We start from the raw sequence: 26717 nt of genomic DNA on the forward strand, positions 1-26717 counted from the left end.
CTGCAAGAATAAGTGTGGATGGAGGCTCAATAAATGGCACTGGGACAACTGCATTGCCAGATAGAAAAAAAATAAAGTTGGATTTATACCTAATACATTGCTCCAAAATAAATTCTAGATAGATCAATACTTAAGAATAAAAAGAAAAATAAAGAAATTATAAAAGCACTAGAAAAATTTACAAAAAAACTGTAAAATAATCTCAAAGTAAAGGAGATTTTTCTAAAAGAAGCATTAAATACATTAGCATCAGAAAAAAAGACTGATAAATTCAACTGCACACTTACACACCCAAATTCCTCCTGGAAAAAAATCCCCAAAGAAGACAAATATGAAGTGCAGACTGGGAAATATAATTATAACTCATATCAGAGACAAAGAATATTTTCTACATATATAAAGTATTCTTACAAATCAATAAGAAAATAGCCTACAATCTACTAGAGAAATGGGAAAAGACTATTAAGAGAAAGTTCACAATATGGGAACTACAAATGACTCAAACACATTACAGATGTCTAACCTTGCTGATAATAAGAGAAAGGCAAATCAAGAGAACAACAATTGGAGAGTGGATGCGGTTCAAGCATTGACTGCCTGCTTCTTACAAGAGAGACCCTGGTTCAGTTCCCAGTGCCTCTTAAAAAACAGAAGGAACAGAAAGCAAGCAAACAAATGAAGGAACCAACTCAGGGGAGCTGATGTGGCTCAGTGGTTCAGTGCCAACTTCCCACTTACAAGGTTGCAGGGTTCAATCTCTGGCCCTAGTACCTCAAAAAAAAAAAAAAAAAGGAGAACCACCAAGATACTCCATGATATTGAAAGACATTAGAAAGTTTGACGACACTGTGCTATGAGGTGTGGGAAAAGATATGGGGGCATTTTCGGTACTTGGAGTTGTCCTAAATGATACTGCAGGGACAGATGCTGGACATTATATATCTTGCTATAACCCACTGAATGTACTGGGAGACAATGTAAACAACAATGTAAACTATAATCCATGCAATACAGCAGTGTTCCAAAATGTATTCACCAAATACAATGAATATGCCACAATGATCAAAGAGCTTGTTGTGGGAGGGGTAGGGATGAGTGGGAAGAGGGGTATGTGGGAAACTCTTATATTTTTTAATGTAACATTTTTTGTGATTTATGTATCTTTTTAAAAAAATACAATTTATTATTTTAAATAAATACACAAAAAAGACGCATTCTCAAACATTCATGGAAGGACAACCTCTGTACAGGGCAATTTATTAGTACCTATCAAAATTACAAATACACATAGCCTTTGACCCAGTAACTACACTTTTAGGACTTATCCCACATATAAATTCACACATGTGCAAAATGATTTAATACTAGGTTATTGACTACAGCATGTAAAAGCAAAAGGTAGGATATTTGTTGGGTATTGTCATAGTAGGTAGAGTTACACACAACAACTGAGAGAGTGCTGGGTTCCCATCCTGGGGAGCTCTGTCACATTCCCCAATGGAACAGCAATAATCCCCCAAATGCGAGGGCAAAGACCAGTGAAGAAGGATGGTTCAATGATGGGCCCTTGATACTTATGCTTATGCTTATATTTATGAGCCTGTGTGCTTGAAATTTCAGCTAGACCTAGAGCTGCAGGGTGCCTAAGAGTTATCTCCTGAGAGCCTCCATGCTGCTCAAATGTGGCCATTCTCTAAGCCAAACTCAGCATGAAAATGGATTATCTTCCCCCCAGTAAGGGACATGACTCCCAGGGATAAGCCTCCTTGGCACCAAGGGATTACTACTAATCACCAGCTGGTGAAGCAACTAGAAAAAGACCTTGAATAAAAGGGGAAAATGATAAAGACAAATGAGTTTATAGGGCTAAGAGACTTCAAAATTAGTTGGGAGGTCATCAGAGGGGTCGCACTTATGCACGTCTCGGCAGGATCCCAGAGACAGCCAAAGTAGATATAACCCAAGGTACTGGTGCTCCCAAGGGCTACAGAGACACAGTTTCTACAATCATGGCAGATGGCTCTGAAGTTCAGTGCCTTGTCAGTGGGCCCTACTTTGGAATTTGTGCTCCTGAGTGTGATGGAGTTGGACTCAGATGTGACCTTTTTACACATGCCTGTTCTGTCACTTTTACTGAACCTGTGGTTGGTGCTGGGGTTGGTGTATACTCAGGAGACTTGAATCTCTGGACTAGCCATGTGCCAGCTGGGTCCCAAGCCTCAGCAGAGTTGCAACACCTACTCTCTGGTTCACGGGACTTACCCAGGTCAGCTAACAGGGAGGTGAAGATAGTCAACCACCACACCAGGGAACCGAGAGTGTCTACAACTGCAAGCAGGAGAATCACATTCATCAGCCATGTGGGATCTAAGCCCCCTCTTGATTTAGAGGTGGAGTGGACATCACCATCCCAGGGTCCACAGGATGGAGGAATAACATGGATTAGAGTGGACTTACTGGTATTCTATTATATAACTATTGTGACTCTAGCAATGGAAGAAATTGTATCATTGAAGTGGCCGTGGGAGTTGCCACGGGCAGGGAGAGGGAAGAAGAGGTATGATATGGGGACATTTTCAGGACTTGGAGTAGTACTGAATGATACTGCAGGGAAAGATGCATGACATTATGTATCCTGCCATAACCCACTGAATGGACTCAGGGAGAGTGTAAACTATAATGTGGACTGTGGTCCATGTGGTGTGGCAGTGCCCCAGGGTGCATTCACCAGGTGCAATGAATGTGCTACAATGTGGAAGGGGTTGTTGATGTGGGAGGAGTGGGGGCGTGGGGTGTGGGGTGTGTGGAAACCTCTTGTATTTTCTAATGTAACATTTTTTGTGATCTATGTATCTTTAAAAAAAAAAGATAATAAAAATTTTAAAAAGTTTTTAAAAAGAGTATAGGAGGCTCCCATGTGCCCCCATTCCTCCCATATCAACAGCCTCTTTGGTCAGTTTGGCACATTCATTGGCACATTCATTGGAGGGTGCATTGTGGAGTGCTGCTACACAGCATGGACTGTGGCTTGCATTGTAGCTTACACTCTTAACTATGACTAATCACTAATCCATCAATAATTCCATAACTCCATCAAGTCAGTTATCATTTATGTCAAGATTCTTCTCAGATCTGTGGTAGATCTAGGAGAAGGGTATCCTGAACATCTTAACAACTGAATTGGAGTGATAACATACATCTAGGGGAAACGGACTTTGGCCCAGTGGTTAGGGCGTCCGTCTACCATATGGGAGGTCCGCGGTTCAAACCCTGGGCCTCCTTGACCCGTGTGGAGCTGGCCCATGCGCAGTGCTGATGCGCGCAAGGAGTGCCGTGCCACGCAAGGGTGTCCCCCGCGTGGGGGAGCCCCACGCGCAAGGAGTGCGCCCGTGAGGAAAGCCGCCCAGCGTGAAAAGAGGGAGCAGCCTGCCCAGGAATGGCGCCGCCCACACTTCCCGTGCCGCTGACGACAACAGAAGCGGACAAAGAAACAAGACGCAGCAAATAGACACCAAGAACAGACAACCACGGGAGGGGGGGAAATTAAATAAATAAATAAATCTTTAAAAAAAAAAAAAAAAAAAAACATACATCTAGATAACAGCATTAACTATACAAGAATTAACATGCAACTGTAGATGATAATATCAAATGAATTATGACTGCAAAATAATGTTTCCTAGAGAATGAAATAACAGGTTAGTAAAGGTTGAAAACTGAGAAAAAGTGGAATTTTGGTTTTAAATGAGTGAAACTTATGATTCCAACTAGATTCTGTGGAACTCAGGTATTCAATATATTTATCAAAGTTTGATCAGATAAGAGTATTTCAAAATTAGTAAATGAAAATTTCCAAAAATTTTAATAAATTTATATAATCTAAATAAAACATGAATGTTACTGCAGTGTTAAAAAAAAAGGCAAAAGATAGGAAACAGTTTAAACATCCATCCATAGTGAAATGTAAATCCACACAATGTACTACATATTTGTGAAAAAGAATGAGACTTTATGTACTCACTGTGTTCGATAAAATCTAAGGTGCCATCTAAGATTTATCCTAATTTCAAGTAATTAAAATGTGCATTTAGAATCTCTGAAATATAGTACATTCTTCAAATAGACTAAGTGAAAAAAGCAGGTCCAAAACATTACATATTTTATATTACAAATGTATATTTTAAAAAGGAAAAAATGTATTTCACACAAATGCCTATTGCGTACATATGCACAGTCCTTTAGAATGATATACTCGTTGCTTCTAAAGGGGAAGTGGGTGACCAAGAGACAAGGGTAGGAAGGAAACTTTTATACTCTTTGGGCTCTTCTGAATTTTATATCACAGGACTATATCACCTAATAAAAATATAAACTTAAAAAATGTTTTTTAAAGCTACAATATAATCACCAAAAAATATGCCAGCAAGGTCGTTAGGGCCAAAACTTTAATCCTCACAATTTATCATGCACTGTAAATTATATAAATTATATAAACAGGCAAATTATAGTAGTTGGAACCCAAGAGATTAATAAGTCTGTCCAAAACAAGAAATACATTGGGGGAAGCAGACTTGGCCCAGTGGTTAGGGCATCCGTCTACCACATGGGAGGTCCGCGGTTCAAACCCCAGGCCTCCTTGACCCGTGTGGAGCTGGCCCATGCACAGTGCTAATGTGCGCAAGGAGTGCCCTGCCACGCAGGGGTGTCCCCCGTGTAGGGGAGCCCCGGAGAGCTGACGCAGCAAGATGATGCAACAAAAAGAAACACAGATTCCCGGTGCCTCTGATAAGGATAGAAGCAGTCAAAGAAGAACACGTGGCAAATGGACACAGAGAGCAGACAACTGGGAGGAGAAGGGCAGAGAAATAAATAAAAAATAAATCTTAAGAAAATAAAATACATTGGAAGCGTCTCTTACTTCTAATGACTATAAAGTGGAATTTGCCATAAGGAAGGACTTGCTTGCATCCTGCCCAGAGCATTTTGTTATTGCATTTTGTTATTCCAGCAGTTACCAGGCTGGCCTCCAGCCTCTCTGGGCCGGCAGCGCGACCATGGTTCCGCGTCCCACCAGCTGCTGCATGGGGCGGCCAAGGCTGCTGCGAGGCAGGGGAGCAGTAGCTGCTGTGCAGGGCGGGCAACTGAAAGTGATCAATGCCTTGTGTCCATGCCCGCCAGCGCCTGGTCATGCGCCACCCCTACGGACCTCTCTGTGCATCAAAGTAAGCTACACACGGAGGGCTTTCGAGCCTGAAGGAGGGCGACACAGCGGAGCTCACCTTCATTTTCTTCCCTTTTTTTATTCTTTTTCTTTATTTGTTTTTGGAGTTCCCCTTTAAGAATCTGCCAAGGGCACAGAGTCTGTCCCCAGACCTGGTGGGTGTCCTGTATTGGGAGTGAGAGGCTGCCAAAGGGGAAGAACGTGCAGCAGAGCAGATGAAAAGGAGATAGGTCTAGACCACTGAGGAATGCAAGCGGCCATCGCAGCCTAAGAAGGGCCACTTCTGCCAGAGCTTCAGCCAGATGGTGGCCTCGTGTCTAGTGAAAGTCAGCAAGCTCCCAGCTCCCAAGGCAGCCCTCCTACTTTCAGGAAGAAGAGATCTGCAGCCTGGCCCTGTACCGACAGGCCCAGAGTTGAGCCACAGAGGGTAGGGGCAATCCTTTTGCCATCCGGAAGTTCCAAGGAGCAGGCATCAATCAGCAGAGTAGAAAAAATAGGGCAGGATGGGTGGGGGCAGCTGGCACTGCTCTGGATCTCAGGCCGCAGTCCACAGCATCACTCCCTCTTCCATCCTGGTGGGGAGCAGGGGTGAGACAAAGGAACTCTAGCCATGCTCTATCCAAATTCAGGAGAAATACCTCGAAAGCCTGTGTGAGTACCCCTAGAATCTCCAGCTTTTTCCCAGTGGCCTGGAAAGGGAAATTGTTTTCCTTTGAAAGAAGGATTTATAAAAATATATCTCATGCCTGAGTGAAAAGATTAAGCAGGAGATCAGACTGATGGAAGCAAGCAGGAGGGAGCTCCTACACTCTGTGGGAGGAAATCTCAGGTCCAGGGCAGGGTTTTACCACGTTTGGTCTCCCCATCAACCACTCGTGGGACAGGGTGCTGGGAACTGTCCCAAGCAGTGGGTTGTGATGACGGACAAAAGGAGTGGCTGGGACAGCTGCAGACCTGCTGCTCCTTAAGCATACTCTTAGCTCGTTCTGGGTCAAAACAATTTTATTTATTTGCTCCCTTGGATAACTGCACCTTGGGTTCTACTTTCTCCAGGATGCCAAATGCAGTAGTTGTGTGCAAATGATGCATCTTGTGCATTTTAAACTTTTTTTTCTCTTAATATGAATATTCTGGTTTTGTATTTTTGTCTGTTATAATCTAAGGCCCTCATTCCCACACCGTGTTCTCTTGTATATTAACAATCTCAGGGATAAGTTGGCAGCAGCTCCAGGTCTACACAGCAGGAATACTTCCCTGTTGTTGGTATAGCACAACAAAAAACAACTATTTGAACTACCTCATTTTTGCCAATTAGAGCTAGCTTTTCTGTCATAGTAGTCCTCTTGAAATTCCTCCACCTGGAAAGTGTTTCAAGGGTAACTTGATCTCCTACTGGAAAACTGTAAATTAGTCTAAACGGGAAGATGGTACAGAGGGGTTAGGAAAGCCAAGGTTAGGGGAGCACTATCTATGTATGTCATAAGGATTCCTGTCCCCAACCTCTTCATCCCAGGGCATGGGACTTGCTGGCACACCAGATCCATCCCTCACTGGACTAGGCTAGGCTTGCCATGCACAATAGGGGTGTGTGTGTGTGTGTGTGTGGGTCCAAGAGTGCTTGGGAAAATGTACAGTGTGCAACAAAAGATTACAAGACAAATTAACAGGAAATGATGGCCCATCCAAAGGAACAAGATAAACCATCAATGAAAAGGACCAGACTGTGAACTTATTGAGTAGAGATTTTAAAATAATGATCCTCAATATGCTCAAGGAGATAAAGGAAAGCACAGATAAAGTACTAAATGAGACAAGGAAAACAATGAATGAGTATGAGAGTTTTTCCACAGAAATACTGTAATTGAAGAATAATTGAAATGAAAAATTCCCTAGACAAATGGTTTCAACAGCAGATTGGAGGTGGCAGAAGAAAGAATCAGTAAACTGGAAGACAAGACAACTGAAATGACTCAGGCTGAGGAGCAGAAAGTTAAAAGTATAAAAAAAAATTAAAAGAGCCTAAGAGACCTGTGGGGTACCATCAAGTATACCAATATATACATTATGGAGGTCCTAGAAGGAAAATAAAGGAAGAAAGCAAGAAAGGAAGGGAAGAAAGAGGGATGAAGAAGGGGACGGGAGGGGAGTGACAGAAGGAATATTCAAAGAAATAATAGCAGAAAACTTTCCAGCTTTAATGAAAAGTGTGACTCTGCACATCCAAGAATCCCAGCAAACCCCAAACAATAATTTGAAGAGAACCATGCCCAGACACATAGTAAGCAAACTGTCTAATGCCAAGGACATGGAGAGAGTTCTGAAAACTGCAAGAGAAAAACAACAAGTTATGTGAAAGGGAATCCCAACAGCATTAAATGCCAACTTCTCATCAGAAGTGGATGTAAGAAGGCAGTGATAGGAAATATTTTAAAAGCACTGAAAGAAAATAACCATCAACCAAGAATTTTATATCCAGCAAGACTTTCTATCAAAAAGGAAAGAGTGGGAAGCAGATGTGGCTCAACTAATAGAGCGTCTGTCTACCATATGGGGGGGTCCAGGGTTCAATATCCAGGGCCTCACGTGCAGTGCTAATACACGCAAGGAGTGCCCTGCCACCCAGGGGTGTCCCCTGCGTAGGGGAGCCCCATGTGCAAGGAGTGTGCCCCATAAGGAGAGCCACCCAGCACGAAAGAAAGTGCAGCCTGCCCAAGAGTGGGGCTGCACACACAAAGAGCTGACACAACAAGATGATGCAACAAAAAGAAACACAGATTCCCGTACCGCTAACAACAACAGAAGCGAACAAAGAAGACACAGCAAATAGACACAGAGAACAGACAACCAGGGTGGGGGAGAGAAATAAACAAACAAACAAACAAACAAACAAATAAATAAATAAATAAATAAATAAAAAGTCGGGAACCTATGTAAGGGAGTGGTTCTAAAAAAAAAAAAAAAAAATACCCAGGGCCTCCTGACCCGTGTTGTGAGCGGGCCCACGCACAGTGCTGCTGTGCAAGGAGTGCGGTGCCATGCAGGGGTGCCCCCATGTAGGGGGCCCCACATGAAAAAAGCTCAGTCCGCCCAGGAGTGGTGCCGCACACACAGAGAGCTGATGCAGCAAGATGACACAACAAAAAAGAGACCGAGTTTCCCCGTGCTGCCTGATAATGCAAGCAGATGCAAAAGAGTATGTAGCTAATGGACACAGGGAGCAGACAATGGGGGGGGAAGGGGAAAGAAATAAAATAAAATAAATCTTTAAAAAAAAATAAGGGAGGGATTAAAACAAATAAACAAAAGCTGAGGTAATTTGTCACTGCTAAACCTGTCCTACAAGCAATGCTAAAGAAAGTTCTTCAGACTGAAAGGAAAGGACACTAAGCAGTGATCAAAGCAGCATAAAGAAATAAAGACCCCTGATAAAGGGAACCATATGGGTAATTACAAATGCCCATACTACTGTATTATATTGTTTGCTATGTAACTTCCCTTCTTGTTTGATAACAAGTGCTAAAATGCAAATGCATAAAAAGTATAATAAATTTATGGTTTTGGACATACAATTACAAAAACATAATTTGTAACGAGTACAAAAAAAGGTGGGGGACAGAGGTGTACAGTAACAGTGGATGTGTATATTATTGAAGATAAGTTGGTGTAATGGCTTGGAGTTGTATGTACCCCAGGAAAACATGTACTTAAATTTAACCCACTCGGAGAGGCATGAACCCACTGCAAATAGGACCTTTCAATGTGACTGCTCAGTTAAAGTGTGTCCCCCTCAGTCAGGACGGTTTCATACTACTACCGGAGACCTTTGCAAGTGGAAGGAAATTCAGGCAGACGGAGAAAAAGCCAGAGGGAGCAGCCACAGCTGAACATCAACAAACCAGAAAAGGAGGAGGAGGCCAGAGACATTACCATGCGCCTTGCCATGTGACAACCTAAGCACCAAGGACCACTGGCAGCAGCCAAAGAACGCCATAGTCTTCAGGGAGAAAGCATCTGTCTTGATGATGTATTGATTTGGAGTTTTTCCTAACCTAAAAACTGCGCAAATATATTCCCATTGTTTAAGCAGAACCATCAAGTGGTATTTGCTTTGGCGGCTAAGAAAAATTAAAACAGATTTTAGTACTGGAAGAGTGGGGAGTTGCTATTGCAATTACCAAAAATGTGGAAAAAGCTTTGGAACTGGATAATGGGTAGAGGCTGGAAAAATTGTCAGGCTCTTGACAGAAAAGGCCTAGATTGCTTTGGAAAGACTGTTGGTAGAAATATGATGCTGAAGTTACTTTCAATGAGACCCTAGATGGAAATGATGAATGTGTTATTGGGTGAAAGGTGATCCTTATCCATCAGCCATGTGGGATCTAAGCCCCCTCTCAATTCAGAGGTGGAGTGGATATCACCATCCCAGGGTCCTCAGGATGGAGGAATAAAATATGGACTGGGACTTACTGATATTCTACTAAAGAATTATTGTGACTCTAGCAATGGAAGAAATTACATCACTGATGTGAAGACAGTGGCCACGGGAGTTGCTGAAGGCAGGGACAGGGAAAAAGAGGTGTGATGTGGGGGCATTTTCTGGACTTGGAGTTGTCCTGAATGATACTGCAGGGACAGATGCAGGACATTATATATCCTGCCATAACACACTGAATAGACTGGGGGAGAGTGTAAACTACAATGTAAACTATAATCCATGTAGGTCTCCAAAACGTATTCACCAAATGCAATGAATGTACGACAATGATGAAAAGGTTGTTATGTGGGAGGAGTGCGGTATGTGGGGAGTGGAAGATATGGGAACCTCCTATATATATATTTTTTTAATTTCTCAGCCCTTCCCACCACCCTCGCCCCAGTTGTCTGCTCTCTGGGTCCATTCGCTGTGTATCTTCTGTGACCACTTCTATCCTTATCAGCAGCACCGGGAATCTGTTTCTTTTTGTTGCGTCATCTTGTGTTAGCTCTCCGTGTGTGCAGCCCCACTCCTGGGCAGGTTGCACTTTCTTTTGCCCTGGGCGGCTCTCCTTATGGGGCGCACTCCTTGTACGTGGGGCTCCCCTGCCCGGGGGACACCCCTGCGTGGCTTACGCGCATCAGCACTGCACGTGGGCCAGCTCCACATGGGTCAAGGAGGGCTGGGGTTTGAACTACAGACCTCCCATGTGGTGTGCGGACGCCCTATCCATTGGGTCAAGTCCGCTTCCCCTCCTATATTTTCTAATTTAACATTTTGTGTGATCAATGTATCTCTAAAAAAAAAGATTAAAAAAACAGCTGAGGGAAACGGACTTGGCCCAGTGGTTAGGGCGTCCGTCTACCACATGGGAGGTCCGTGGTTCAAACCCCAGGCCTCCTTGACCCGTGTGGAGCTGGCCCATGCGCAGTGCTGATGCGCGCAAGGAGTGCCATGCCACGCAGGGGTGTCCCCCACGTAGGGGAGCTCCACACGCAAGGAGTGCGCCCCGTACGGAGAGTTGCCCAGCGCGAGAGAAAGTGCAGCCTGCCCAGGAAGGGCGCCACCCACACTTCCTGTGCCGCTGACGACAACAGAAGCGGACAAAGAAACAAGACACAGCAAACAGATACAGAGAACAGACAACCGGGGGAGGAGGGGGGAATTAAATAAATAAATAAATCTTTAAAAAAAAAAAAACAGCTGAAAATAAATAAATAAAAGCGGGGGAAAATGTGCCATTAATAGTAAATAAATAAATAAAGTGGCAGAGAACTTTGTGAAATTGAGTTCTGGTTTCAGATGGAAGTCAGAACCTGAAAGTAATGAACCAGGATATTTAGCTGAGTAGATTGCTAAGTTAACTGTGGAAGATGCAGTCTGGTTTTTCCTTGCAGCTTATAGTGAAATGAAATAGCAAGGGGAAAGTTCCAAGGGGAACTCATGGGCACAAAGAGACTAGAAATCAATAGTTTGAAAAATTCTGAGTCGATCCAGACAGTGTGCTCTAGACCCCATTTCAATGGAAATCAGGATTGGAAATGCAGTTACAAAGGACGGATCTGCGAAAAGTCCTTTTTTCTCATGGTTTGCACCCCTGTGAACTACATGAAAAGCCAACAAGTTTTTTGCAAAATTGTATGAATGGAATTAATTCCAGACTTGACTAAAAGGGACCAAAAAGGGAAAAAGCAAAGGAAGAATGACTTCAAGGGCAGAACCACAGTAGCCAAGGTCTGAACCAAAGAGGTCTCCTTAGGCCGAGAGAGTGCTTGGAGAAAGTGGGTCCACCTCTGCATCGCTCAACAAGAGTGCTGCCACCCCAGAGCTCAGGGATGGTGAGGCTATGCCTTGGCATTCCTGGGACGTCTGGCTGCCCCCCTAGTGCTTAGGGAGGGTGAAGCCTCTGCTCTGAGGTTGTGGAGAGCCTGGACACCACCCTGATGCTCAGAAAGGAGGGTGGGACCTTTACCTCAGTGTTCAGGAAGAGCATAGCTGCTGTACTAGCACTTAAGGGGAGGAGCTGCCCCTCAGTCAGGCTCAGAGGGCCAAACACCAATCGACAGGTGACTCTCAAACCTGGAAACAGACTGAAGTTTGCCCTGCTGGTTTCAGAATTGTTTGCCACCTGTGACCTGTTTTCCTTCCAATTTCTCCCTAGCCGAATGGAAAAGCTATCCTATGCTTGGTCATCCCTGGTATATTGGAAGTAGATAACTTGTTCTCTAGGTTTCACAGGTCCACAGATAGAGGGAAACTGTGCTCCACAACAGACAACACCCACGATCAATTTTGATGAGATTTTATATTTAGCATTTGTTTTAGTTTGCTTGGCTGCTGTAGCAGTTTAATATTATTGATGAATTCCAAAAAGAAATACTGGATTATGCTTGTAATCTGATCTGTACCTGGGCATGGTTGAGTTATGATTAGGGCATTGAGTCACCACCCCACCAAGGGGTGGGGACTCACAGATAAAAGGCATGGCAAAGAACAGAGTTCAGGGTTTCTGATGTTGGAGTTTTGATGTTAGAGTTTGATGCTGAAGCCTAAGCTGGAGCCCCAGGGAAAGAGACAGAGCTGTTCGCCTGATAGTCTACAGCTGACCTTGTGGAGAGAGGCAAAGCCTAGAGAGCCTCATAGTCTACAGCTGACCTTGAGGAGAAAACAGGAGCTGAGCCCAGAGGAACCCAGAAAGCCTGAACCCTCACAGACATCAGCAGCCATCTTGCTCCAACATGTGGAAATAGACTTTGGTAAGGGAAGTAACTTCTGCTTTCTGGCCTGGTATCTGTAAACTCCTACCCCAAATAAATATCCTTTATAAAAACCAACCAATTTCTGGTATTTTGCACCCCTTTGGGTGACTAATACAGCTGCCAAAGTACAATACACCAGAAGGGGGTTGACTTTTACAATGGGAATTTATTAGCTTAAAAGTTTACTTTCTGGGAAGGGAACATGGCTCAACTGATAGAGCATCTGCCTACCATATGGAGGGTCCAGGGTTCGACACCCAGGGCCTCCTTGACCCGTGTGGAGCTGGCCCACACACAGTGGTGCTGCACTCAAGGAGTGCCGTGCCACATGGGGCGCCCCCTGCATAGGGGTGCCCCATGCACAAGGAGTGCGCCCTGCAAGGAGAGCCGCCCCACGTGAAAAAAGCACAGCCCACCCAGGAGTGGTGCCGCACACATGGAGAGCTGACACAGCAAGATGATGCAGCAAAAGAAAAAGAGACAGTTTCCCAGTGCCACCTGACAATCCAAGCAGACACAGAAGAACACACAGCAGATGGACACAGAGCAGAGAACTGGGGGGGAGGGGCGGGGGGGGGAAATCAATAAAAATAAATAAATCTTTTAAAAAAAGGCATTCAAACTGTAATATGCCCCATCACATATTGATCAAATAGTCAAATGTGTAGGACAGGGAGAGAGTTCTGGAAGCTCCAAGGGAAAAGCAACTGTTACGTACAAGGGAGCACCAATTAGGTTAAGTGCTGATTTATAATCAGAAGCCAAGGAGGCAAGAAGGCAATGGACTGAAATACTTAAAGTGCAGAAAGAAAATAATCCCCAATGAAGAATCTTTTTTTTTTTTTTAAAGATTTATTTTTATTTATTTAATTCCCCTCCCCTCCCTCGGTTGTCTCTTTTCTGTGTCTTTTTGCTGCGTCTTGTTTCTTTGTCTGTTTCTTTGTCCGCTTCTGTTGTCGTCAGCGGCAAGGGAAGTGTGGGCGGCGCCATTCCTCGGCAGGCTGCTCCCTCTTTCGCGCTGGGCGGCTCTCCTTATGGGTGCACTCCTTGCGCGTAGGGGAACGCGGGGACACCCCTGTGTAGCACGGCACTCCTTGCGCGCATCAGCACTGCGCACGGGCCAGCTCCACACGGGTCAAGGAGGCCCGGGGTTTGAACCGCGGACCTCCCATATGGTAGACGGACGCCCTAACCACTGGGCCAAAGTCCGTTTCCCAGCAATGAAGAATCTTATATCCAACAGCCTTCTTTGCAGAAATAGAAAAGCCAATCATCAAGTTAATATGGGAAGTTAAGGGGCCCAAAATAGCTAAAGCCATCTTGCACATGAAGGACAAAGTTGGAGTACTCACACTTCCTGATCTTAAAACTTATTACAAAGACACAGTAATGAAAACAGCATTGTACTGTCACAAGGACAGACATACAGACCAAGGGAATCAAATCAGAGTTCAGAAATCAAACTCAAATTTATGGTCATCTGATTTTTGACAAGGGGACAAAGACCACACGATTGGGAAAGAATAGTTGCTTCAACAGATGGTGCTGGGAGAACTAGATATCTATATGCAAAAGAATTAAAGAGGACCCCTGTCTGACAAAATATACAAAAATTCAAAAGGAATCAAAGACCTAAGTAAAAGAACTAGGACTGTAAATCTCCTGGAAGAAAATATAGGGAAGTATCTTCAGGAACTTGTGTTAGGTAATGATTTCTTAGCCTTTATGCTCGTGGGACAACCAATAAAAAAGATAAAATAGATAAATGGGACCTCATCAAAATTAAAAACTTTTAAGCATCAAAGGAGTTTATCATGAAAGTAAAAAGACAGACTTTTCAGTTGAAATTTTAAGAAATTGTAGTAGACTTCTGGGAAAATGGCATGAACGTGGTAGGCAGAGTCTGACTCACAAAAGAGTAGAAAAAAGGCAGGGACCTATCTGAAGGAGCTGCTTTGGCTATATATAGGGGAAGGTACTCTGAATCATCTAGGAGAGTGCTGAAAAGATAAAAAAGTCAGAGGAAAACCAAGAGTTGCTGACCCCAGTAGCTGGAAATGGCACATATACCAGAAGTAGTCTCTGTGGAGCCCCTGGCTCGCTCCTGCCAAAAGAGTGGCAGGGAGCATTACCTGGGATGAAGAGGGGTCTGACAGAGGATGGACAGGTTTCTTTGTGGTGAGTTCGGCCAGCTGAGCCCCCTCTGAATCTCAGAAGGGACCCTGACCTTCTGAGGAGGGGAGGGGGAATCAGCTCCCGCAGGCTGTCACACCCAGCCTCCCTGGGAGAGAGGAATTAGAGAGGGAACTAATCAACACCGCAATGGCAAACTGCTGAAGTCTAACATGCCTGAGGGCAAGGGGCTGGATAGTGCCAGATAAGCTTTCTGCAGCCTAGTTAACCTGTGGAGCCACTTTAGCTCAGTGGAGGAATTCCCACCTTGCATATACAAGATCCAGAGAGTGATCCATCGAGTTATCAAGCACATAGCTGATACCCTATAGACATTTTCTTTTCTTTTAGGTTTTCTTGGATCTGTTATTTTTTATTTTTTAAAGGTCCCTTTTTGGTTTTTTCCCTTATTTTACTCACTAAAACCCAGGAGGACTAAAACCTGCAGAGGGCAGGCTGCATAAGGATCGACTGATGAAAAACAGCAGGCTGAGAATTTCCTTATGGGCCTAGGAGGGAACGCCTGTTTTTCCTTGAAAATAAGAAAGCACTAGAAAAAATAAAACCAAAAGCTGCTTCTTTGAAAAGACGAATAAAATTGACAAACCCTTAGCTAGAATAGTAAGGGGGGAAAAAAAGAAGATGCAAATACATATAATAAGAAAAAGGAACGGACATCAACACTGATCCCAAAGAAATAAAGAATATCATAAGAGGATACTTTGAAAAACAGTATGCCAACAAAATGGGTAATTTAGAGGAAATGGACAAATTCTTAGAAACACAGAAGCAGCCTACATTGAAGAAAAAGAAATTGATGAACTTAATAGACCAATTACAAGAAACAAGATTGAATTAGTCATCAAAGACCCCCCAACTAAGAAGAACCCTGGATCAGATGGCTTCACAGGTGAATTCTACCAAATATTCCAGAGGGAACTATCATCAATCCTGCTTACACTCTTCCCAAAAAAAAGTAGAGGGAACATTGCCTAACTCATTCTTTGATGCCAACATCACCCTAATACCAAAGCCAAACAAAGATGCCACAAGAAAGGAAAACTTTTTTTTTTTTAAAGATTTATTATTTTTATTTAATTTCCACCTCCCTCCCCTGGTTGTCTGTCCTTGGTGTCTATTTGCTGCGTCTTGTTTCTTTGTCCGCTTCTGTTGTCGTCAGCGGCACGGGAAGTGTGGGCGGCGCCATTCCTGGGCAGGCTGCTCTTTCTTTTCACGCTGGGCGGCTTTCCTCACGGGCGCACTCCTTGTGCGTGGGGCTCTCACGCGGGGGACACCCTTGCGTGGCACGGCACTCCTTGCGCGCATCAGCACTGCGCATGGAAGAAAGGAAAACTATACACCTATCTTTCTAATGAAACTACATGCTAAAATCCTCAACAAAGTACTTGCTAATTGTATTCAACACCACATCAAACAAATTATACACCATGATGAAGTGAGTTTCATCCCTGGTATGCAAGGACAGTTCAACATAAGAAAACCAATCAATGTAATATAACACATTAACAGATTGAAAGAAAAAAATCACATGGTCATCTCTATCGTTGCCAAAAAAGCATTCAACAAAACACAGCACCCTTTCCTGATAAAAACGCTTCAAAAGGTAGGAATAGAAGGAAACTTCCTCAACATGATAAAGGATATATAGGAAAAACCCACTGCTAACATCATATTCAATGGTGAAAAGCTTTCCCTCTAAGATCTGGAACAAGACTAGGATGCCCATGCTCACCACTCTTATTTAACACTGTGTTAGAAGTACTTGCTCAAGCACTTGGGCAAGAAAAGATACCAAAGGCATCTAAATTGGAAAGGAAGAAGTAAAAATTCACTATTTGTAGATGACATGATCCTATACATAGATGGCCCTGAGAAATCTACAATAAATCTTCTAGAGCTTATACATGAGTGCAGTAAAGTGGCAGGTTATAAGATTAATGTGCAAAAATCAGTAGCATTTCAGTACACCAATAATGAGCAATTTGAGGAGGAAATTAAGAAAAAAAATTCCATTTACAATAGCAACTAAGAGAATCATACACCTAGGAATAAATTCAACTAAAGATGTAAAGGACATGTATGCAGAAAACTACACAACACTGTTAAAGGGAATCAAAGAAGACCTAAATAAATGGAAGAATATTCCCTGTTCATGGATAGGAAGACTAAACATCTTTAAGATGACTATCCTTCCCAAACTGATTTATAGATTTAATGCAATTCTAATAAAAAGTGCCACAGCATTTTTACTCAATTGGAAAAGCTAATTATGAAATTTATTTAGAAGGGCAAGGTGCCCTGAATGGCCAAAGACATATTGAAAAAGAAAAATGAAATTGGAGAAATCACACTACCTAACTTTAAAACATATTACAAAGCTACAGTGATCAAAACTGCAATGGCATTGGCACAAGGATAGAAATACTGACCAATGGAACCAAATTGAGAGTTCTGATATAGACACTTGCATATACGGTCAACTGCTATTCGACAAGGCCACCAAGTCCACTCAACTGGGAAAGAATGGCCTCTTCAACAAATGGTGCTTGGAGAACTGGATATTTATAACCAAAAGAATGAAAGAGGACCCCTATCCCACTCCCTATACACCAATCAATTCAAAATGGATCAAAGACCTAAATATAAAAGCCAGGGCCATGAAACTACTATAAGGAAATTAGGGAAACATCTTCAAAACCTTAAACCCAAAGTACACACGACAAAAGAAAAAACAGATAAATGGAAGCTCCTCAAAATTAAACACTTTCGCACCTCACAGGAGTTTGTCAAAAGGGTGAAAAGGCAGCCCACTCAATGGGAGAAAATATTTGGAAATCACATATTGAGTAAGGGTTTAAGAACCAGGATATATAGAGACTTTACAACTCAACAATATAAAGATAAATGACCCAATTGTTAAATGGGCTAAAGATTTGAAAAGACATTTGTCCAAGGAAGAAATACAAGTAGCAAAAAAACACATGAAGAAATGCTCAACATTACTAATGATTAGGGAAATACAAATCAAAACTACAATGAGATATTATTTCACACCTATCAGAATGGCCACTACTAAAAAGACAGAGAACTACAAGTGCTGGAAAGGATGTGGAGTGATAGGAACATTTATTCACTGTTGGTGGGAATGCAAAATGGTACAGCCACTGTGGAGGACTGTACGGCAGTTCCTAAAGAAGCTGAATATAGAACTGCCATATGATACAACATTCCCACTGCTGGGTATATATCTAAAAGAACTGAAAGCAGGAACACAGACATATATATGAACAATGTTCACAGTGGCATTATTCACTATTGCCAATAGTTGGAAACAACCCAAATGTCCATCAAGAGATGAATGGATAAGCAAACTGTGGTATATACATGCAATGGAATATTATTCAGTTGTAAAAAGGAATGCAGTATTAACACACAAGATAACATGAATGAATCTTGAAGACCGTATGTTGAGTGAAGCAAGCCAGGCACTGAAGGAAAAATATTACATGACCTCACTGATACGAATTAAGCAAATTGAGCAGACTCACAGAGGTAGACAGGTTTACAGGAGACAGAGAGGGAGTAGAGAATAGTGAACCAATGCCCATATGAGGAAAATGTATGATAAGGTGAAAGGGTGTAGTTGTGCAGGGGATGGGCATGACAGTGGTGCAGGGATATTAGTAGGTTTAGTGGTGCTGGCCTGTGAAGAGGGTATGGTGGGGAGGGTTGGGTTGGACGATGCATGGAACTGGGGAGAGGGTCAGGGGAAGAAGGAGGTGAACTCTGGTGTTTTGCAGGTCTGTAGTTAAAACTACAATGCTAGGAATGTTCTTCTGGCAAATATGGCAGGGGAGTGTTATTGTATAGGGTATTAGATTGGGGGGGTATACAGGGCAGGACACACCTGGGGCAGGCTTCTACGGAATATGAAAGTGTTCATCTTGTCATAGTGTGTTATATCAGTGGGTGGAGACCCACACAATAAGTAAGAAAATATTAAACTCCCATCCTGGGGAGTCCTGATAAATTCTCAAATAGAGGGGCAAGAGTCTCTTGAGAACATAGGCAGTGCCTAATAAAAAAAAAAAAAAAAAAACTGACCTATATGTCAAACCCTCAATACTATTGCAATTAACTATGAACCTTATTCTTCAAAAAATGAAACTTAATAGTTACCATAGGTCCCAAAGGGAAGGGGAAGAAGAATAGAATATGTAAAACATGGGGCATTTTTAGGGCATTAGAATTGTTCTGCATGATCTTGCAATAATGGATACAAGCCCTTTTAAACTTAGTCAAAATTTATAAAAGTGTACAGTCCAAAATAATAAACCATAATGTACATCATTGACCATGGTTAGTAGCAATGCTTCAATATTTATACATCAACTCTAACAAAGGTACCATCCACATGTAAAATGTTATTAATAGGGGAAAAAGGGAAAGGTGGAGGATGTTGGGTATATGGGAATCCCCTATATTCTGTACATGACTTTTCTATATCCCAAAGCATCTCTGAAGCTAAAATGAAAAAAATAAGACAGTGGAGGAATATACAGAAGAAACTGTCACTGTACATACAAGACAGCAGATCTTAAGTGCTGAAAGACACAATGTCAAAAAATATATATGTTCTTATTATTTCAAATTTTTTCACTTTCTTGTATTTTACAGTTACTTTTAAAACTATCATTATTACTTCCTCTTATTAATTTTATTTGGTTATTTTGTTAGTTTCACTTTTGAAGAAGTTTTGGATCACAGAAGGGTTACAACTATGGCAGGGGGCAGATCATTGGTATGGGGTGTCAGTGATAGTGGATGCATGGGAGGAGGTTAACCTGGGGCATACCACTAAGTCATACAAATGTGTTTAAGGGTTCATGCGGCATTTTCACGGTGGGTGGAGAGCCACAGAATAACTAAAAGAATATCAAATTTCTATCCTGGGGAACTCTGCCACATTCTCTAATGGGACAGCAAGAATCCCCCAAATACAGGGTCAGTACCTAGTGAAGGAGGACAGACCATTGCAATGGGCCCTTGATATTGATGACTATATTTATAAACCTTTTCCTTTGAAATTGAAACTTAGCCTCATATTACATATTGCCTAAGAGTTACCTCCTGAGAGCCCCCTTGCTGTTCAAATGTGGCCTCTCTCTAAGCCAAACTCAGTATATAAATGCATTGCCTTCTCCCTGGCATGGGACATGACTCTAGGGGATGAGCCTCCCTGACACCGAGGGATTATTACCAAGCACCAACTAGTGATGCACCTGGAAAAAAGACCTTGACCAAAAGGGGGAAAGAGTAAAGACAAATGAGTTTTTATGGCTATGATATTTCAAAGTGAGTCAGGAGGTCATTCAGTGGTTATACTTATGCACATTTCATCAGGATCTCATTGACTGCCACAGTAGAGATTGTCTCAAATAGCAGGGCTCCTGAGGGCTCTAGAGACATCCAGATACTATAGGCAGGGCAGACAGCTCAGGAGTTTGGCACCCTGCCAGTGGGCCCTACTTTGGAATGTATGCTCCCCAGAGTTGGAGTCAGTTGTGGTTTCCCTACACATGGCTCTTCTGTCCCTTCTATTTGAATCTGTAGTTAATACTAGAGTTGATAGGTGTATGTCCAAGAGACTTAAATCTTTGGTGGGCCCCGAATCTCAAAAGAGTTGCAACATCTACTCTCCAGTTCATGGGACTCACCCAGGACAACTATCAAGGATATGGTAATGGATAACACCCAGCCCAAGGAACAGGGAAAGCCTGCAATTGCAAGCAAGATAGTCACATCAATCAGCCCCATGGGATCTAAACCCCCTTTCAATTAGAGGCAAAGCGGGCATCACCATCCCAGAATTCTCAGGATTGGGGAATAAATGATGGATTAAAGTATATTTACTATTATTCTACTATACACTTTTTGTTATTCCAGCAATGGAAGAACTTTTATCATGGATGTAGACGCAGTTCCCCTGGAGGTTTGAGGGGAAGGAAACGAAAAAACAGATGTAATATGGGGGCATTTACAGGATACTGGAATTGTACTGAATGACATTGCAATGACAGGTACAGGCCATTATATATTTCACCATAACTTACAAAATTGTTCAGGACAGAGTGTAAACTATAATGGAAACTATAATTCATGGTTAGTGGTAATGTTCCAATATGTGTTCCTCAATTGTAATAAAGGTACCACACTAATGAAGGATGCTGTTAATGTGGGAAAGTATGGGAGGGAGTGGGACATATGGGAATCCCATATATTTTTTATGTAGTACTTATGTAATCTAAACTATCTTTTTAATTTAAAAAAGCTTTTAAAAAAAGTAGTAGACAAAACCAAAAAAAAAAGTAAAAAGACAACTTACACAATGAGAGAAAATATTTGGAAACCACATATCTGATAAAGGATTACTATCCAGTAAATATTAAGAAATCATTCAACTTGGGAAACGGACATGGCCCAGTGGTTAGGGCGTCCGTCTACCACATGGGAGGTCCGCGGCTCAAACCCCGGGCCTCCTTGACCAGTGTGGAGCTGGTCCATGCGCAGTGCTGATGCGCGCAAGGGGTGTCCCCTGTGTAGGGGAGCCCCACGAGCAAGGAGTGCACCCGTAAGGAGAGCCGCCCAGCGCAAAAGAAAGTGCAGCCTGCCCAGGAATGGCGCCGCCCACACTTCCCATGCCGCTGACCACAACAGAAGCGGACAAAGAAACAAGACGCAGCAAATAGACACAGAGAACAGACAACCCGGGGTGGGGGGGGGGGGGGAATTAAATAAATAAATAAATCTTTAAAAAAAAAAAAAAAAAGAAATCATTCAACTTAACCACAAAAGACAACTCAATTTAAAAATGGGTATAAGTCTTGAACAGACATCCTTCCAAACAAGATATACAAATGGCTAAAAAGCATATGAAAAGATGCTCTACATCATTAGCCATATGGGAAATGCAACTCAAAACCACAATGAAATACCATGTTACACCCACTTGAATGGCTACTATTAAAAAATCAGAAAATTGTACATGCGGAGAGGATGCAGAGAAATAGGAACACTCATTCATTGCTGATGTAAATGTAAATGGTACAGCTCCTTTGGAAGACAGTTTGATGATTCCTCAGAAAGTTAAGTATAGAATTAGCATATAACTCAGCAATCCCACCTCTCCACATATACCCAAAAAGTTTGAAAGCAGGGACTCAGATACTTGCACACCTATGTTCATAGCAGCATTATTCACGAGTGCCAAAAGATGGATGCAATCCAAATATCCATCAATCAATGAATGGGTAAACAAAATGTGGTAAATACACACTACGGAATATTAATCAGCCCTAAAAAGGAATGAAGTTGTGATACATGTGACAACATAGATGAACCCTGAAGAACATCATGTTGAGTGAAATGAGCCAGACACAAAAGGTCAAATAATGTATGATCTAACAGATATGAAATAATCAGAAAAAGCAAACTCATAGAGTCAGTATGTAGAATATAGGCAACCAGGGGACAGGATGGGGGAAGGCAATGGGGAATTAAATTATTCAGAATTTCTATTTGGGTTGATCATAAAGTTTTGGTAATGGATGGTGATGACGTTGGCACAACATTCTGACTAACAGCCCTGAATTATATATTTGAATGTGGGTAACGGGAAATTTTAGGTTGTACATGTTACTAGAATAATTTTTTTAAAAAAAGACTGTACAATACAGTAACACTATTGTAATTAATGAACTATAGTTAATAGTATAATTATAAAAATGTTCTACATTGATGCAAGGTGATAATAGTAAGGTGTCATATGGGCATTGTGAATTTTATGCATGCTTTTTCTATAAACCTACAACTACAACCCTCCAACTAAAAAAAAAGTATACATAACATGATTATACACACACACATGCAATCACACACATGGAATATGCCAAAGTAACTGTTTATAGGTAGTAGGATTATTAATTACGTAAAGTTTCTTCTTTTGTCTTTTTCATATTTAACAGCTTTATTATTTGTCTAATAAAGGAAAAATTAAAAATTTTGTTTCAGGCATATATAAACTTCATGTAACTCTGAAACGTATACAAATAATTTTTTGTTAAGCTAAAAGGCAGAAACATCTGTAAAAAAAGGCCTTGTATAAAAAATAACCAACACAACTTTGTACATGATTTTTCAAAATGTTTCCTAAGAGTAAGGTATTACTAATTGTATTATTAAAACTAAAGGTATTACTAATGTTTTAATATTAGTGTGTATTAAACAATAATTTGGTTAATAAAATTCAATAACATGAGACCAATGGAACCATCGAGTTTAAATACACTTTGTGAGAGGTTATTCCACACCTCTTCAACACCTTTGAGAAAAGTCCCGTGTTTTCCTATGAGTCAGAAAGAATACATACATACACCCAGCAATTACTTCAAGCTAGCTTCAAATGTTTTAGTTAATCTTCTTCATGCGAAACAAAATAATTAACTTTAATATATACGTTAAGCATCTCTTTTTCTGCAAATAAATAAAACTTCCCTTTTCCAAAAGCAAATACTTTAGTAATATGAGAGTACATAATGCTACCTTAGAATGTAAGAGTTCTGATTAAGAAACTTTGCATTTTATCTTACTGAAATCCAAGAATAAAGATGTGAATTTAAAGCTGAAGCCAGGGTACATTCAATTGCTATGCCAATTAAAGCACAAATGTAAAATGTTGCTGCTGTTAGTAAAGAAATTGTGTAATGGTTCCCTTCAGGTATTGGAATGGATTATGATCAAACCTGATAGACAAGTTTAGGTTGATCTGCTTTTACCACTCAGAGGCTGAATAATTTTAACTACCTAAGAGCTAATCTTAGTTAACTAGCTCTTGTCCTATCTTTTTATTTTACAAATGTTTCTGGTTATAAAAATAATACATTAAAAAAAAGTAATACATTGTTCACTGTTGAAAATTTGGAAAACATTTAAAGAAAATAGGAAAAGGAAAATAAGCACATAAAAGATGCACAACATCATTAGTCATTGGGAAATGCAAATCAAAATCAAATGAGCTATCACTTTGCACTCACTACTATAAAGGCTATTATTGTTTTTAATGGAAAATTACATACAAGTGTTAGTGAGCATTCAGAGAAATAGGAACTCTTACACATTGATAGTGGCACTATAAAATGATGCAGCTGCTATGGAAAACAGTTCAGTGGCTCCTCAGGATGTTAATCACAGAACTACCAAATGACCCAGCAATGCCACTTCAAGGTATAGGCCCAGAAGAATTAAAAGCAGGGACTCAAATGGATATTTGTACATCAATGCTCATTACAGCATTATTCACAACAGCTAAAAGGTGAAAACAACCCAAGTGCCCATTAACAGATACATGGATAAACAAAATGTGGTATACACATACACTAGAATATTATTCAATCATAAAAAGGAATAAAGTTTGGATACATACATGTAAAGGCATCATGTTGAGTAAAGCAAGCCAGATACAAAAGGACAAATATTGTAAGATTTCACTTACATGAAATACTTGGAATAAGTAAATTCACGGAGACAGAATGCAGATTACAGGTTACCAGGTATGGGGTTGGAGGAGGGGATAGGGAGTTATTGCTTAACGGAAGCAGTTTCTGTTTGGGGTGATGAAAAAGTTTTAGTAATGTATGGTGGTGTTGGTAGCACAATAACGAGAATGTACACTGAATTGTACACAGAAAAGAGGTAAATTTTGGGTTGCATGGCTGTTACCAAACCAAATCTTTCAAAAAAAGGACAAAAATGAAATCACTCATAATCATACTAGTCAGAGTGTAAGTTTATACTCTAATCTTTTAAAGTATAACCCTCCAATTTATATGTTTCCAGACATACACACACATACACACGGGATGATGATATTTAGTTTAGTTTTGTTTTTTTTTCCTATAAATACTTCTTAATTTATTTTTAAAAAATTGTGCTGTTAACCATTTTACAGGGCAACAAGCTATATGAAAAGTACAAAACTTTTTGTCAAATGTAATATTGAGAGTGCTTTTGACATAGTTCACTGATATTTAGTTTTATAACCTCCTTTTCCTTCTGAGCCTACCATTAGCAATTCCTCATGCTAATGAGAGCATGCCATAATTTAATCTGCCAAACCCTATGGTGGACATTCAGACTGCTTCCAAATTTTCCCTTTTAGACATAATGCTGAGATGAGTGCCCCTGTATGTAATATTTTTATGCATCTCTGATTATTTCTCAAGGTAAATTCCAAAAAGTGAAATCACTAGCTGAAGGAGAAAAATCATTTTCTACATCTTTTGTTATATGCTGCCAACTTGCCACTTTACACCACTGCTAGCCTTCTGACATTTTTAAAATTAGCTGAGGCTATAGAAGCTTCTGTGATTTGCAGCAAAGGACCTGTCTATACTACTTCTGAAAACAACAGATTATACAGTCATAATGAGCACAAGGAAACTGCCTAAAAAAGCAAACAAACCATGCATTTATTCACAAGAGGTGGTAGAAAGGGCCCCATCCATGGGATCTGGTTTAAAATTGTAGCTCCATCAAATTTTAGCTGCGTGACCTTGGACGAATCACAATTTCTCAACTATCAACAGAGGGTCTCAACTTCCTCATCTTTGGGAAGATAAGCTATATTAAACATTACCTCACGAGTCTGACACTGGTAATGTCTATTTTGAAGCAATGCAGCACAGTGAACAAAGCACAGGCTTGGACAGTCTGATCAACAGAGACTTAATAACTTAATAACTCTTGATAACTGATTCTGTGGATCTTAGGCAAGTCACTTTAACGGACTGTAAAACAGACACCCCATAAACTGTTGAGAGGGTTAGATGAGATCTATGTAAAGCACGTGGCTTTACACAGATCTCATACATAGATCTGATACATAGAGTATCTGTAGCAGTGATCATACACACACACAGGTCACAGATAGAAGACACAGGGATGCGTCAAGTGCACTCTCCACCCACAGGACCCAGTGGTCTAGAAGAAAGCCTGGGCTGGGTTGGGCTGCAATGCCGTGGACACACACTACGCCATCTGGCCTGTAGTCCGCAGACCAAGGGAGCCAGGGAAGGATTTTGAACCAGGACTGACTTGCTCAGACCTGGAGGGTGACGTGCAGCCTCCCAGAGTTTCAGATCATATGAGGTCTGGCAGATGAAGGAGCCAGGACCCAGAGCTTTTCCCCAGAATCAGTCTGGCACTCAGACATACTCGGGACCAAGTAGCTACGGACAGCTCAGTGACCATTTCAGTAGGTTCAGCCCTGGGACCACTGTCTTTCAATCCTGTGAGAAAGTTATTCTTAGAACTCCACTCCAGGGAAGTGGACCTGGCTCAACTGATAGAATGTCCGCCTACCATATGGGAGGTCCAGGGTTCAAACCCAGGGCCTCCTGGCCCGTGTGGTGAGCTGGCTGCCATGCGCAAGGGGCAGAGATTCCCAGTGCCACTGAGAATGCAAGCGGACACAGAACACACAGCGAATGGACACAGAGAGCAGACAACGGGGGGGAAGGGGAGAGAAATAAATAATAAAATAAATCTTTTAAAAAAAACTCCACTCTGATTTCAAGGCACATCCCATCCAGCTTTAGAACACTTAAGAATTCCTAACTAGATCAAAGGGTGTTAAACTAAGTTTTTTCCGGGACACTTTTTCTTAAACCTTTGACACCTATATCCACTTCTCTGCTAAAATGAGTGGCAAGGGAAGCATACTTGGCCCAGTGGTTAGGGTGTCCCATCTACCCCATGGGAGGTCCGCGGTTCAAACCCCGGGCCTCCTTAACCTGTGTGGAGTTGGCCCATGCGCAGTGCTGATGCGCACAAGGAGTGCCCGGCCACGCAGGGGTGTCCCCGTGTAGGGGAGCCCCACGTGCAAGGAGTGCACCCCGTAGGGAGAGCCGCCCAGCGTCGAAGAAAGTGCAGCCTGCCCAGGAATGACACCGCACACACAGAGAGCTGACACAGCAAGATGACGCTACAAAAAGAAACACAGATTCCCATGCCG

The 26717-nt window shown here is 41.7% G+C and overlaps 1 protein-coding gene across 2 annotated transcripts in view; it reads right to left on the bottom strand.

The window, feature by feature from the left end:
- Nucleotides 1-26717, bottom strand: part of VPS36 (vacuolar protein sorting 36 homolog) — a 54148-nt gene that overhangs the window by 25864 nt on the left and 1567 nt on the right. The gene's annotated exons all lie outside the window — the stretch shown is intronic.

Source organism: Dasypus novemcinctus, chromosome 15 (assembly GCF_030445035.2).
Source record: "Dasypus novemcinctus isolate mDasNov1 chromosome 15, mDasNov1.1.hap2, whole genome shotgun sequence".
Taxonomy (NCBI): domain Eukaryota; kingdom Metazoa; phylum Chordata; class Mammalia; order Cingulata; family Dasypodidae; genus Dasypus; species Dasypus novemcinctus.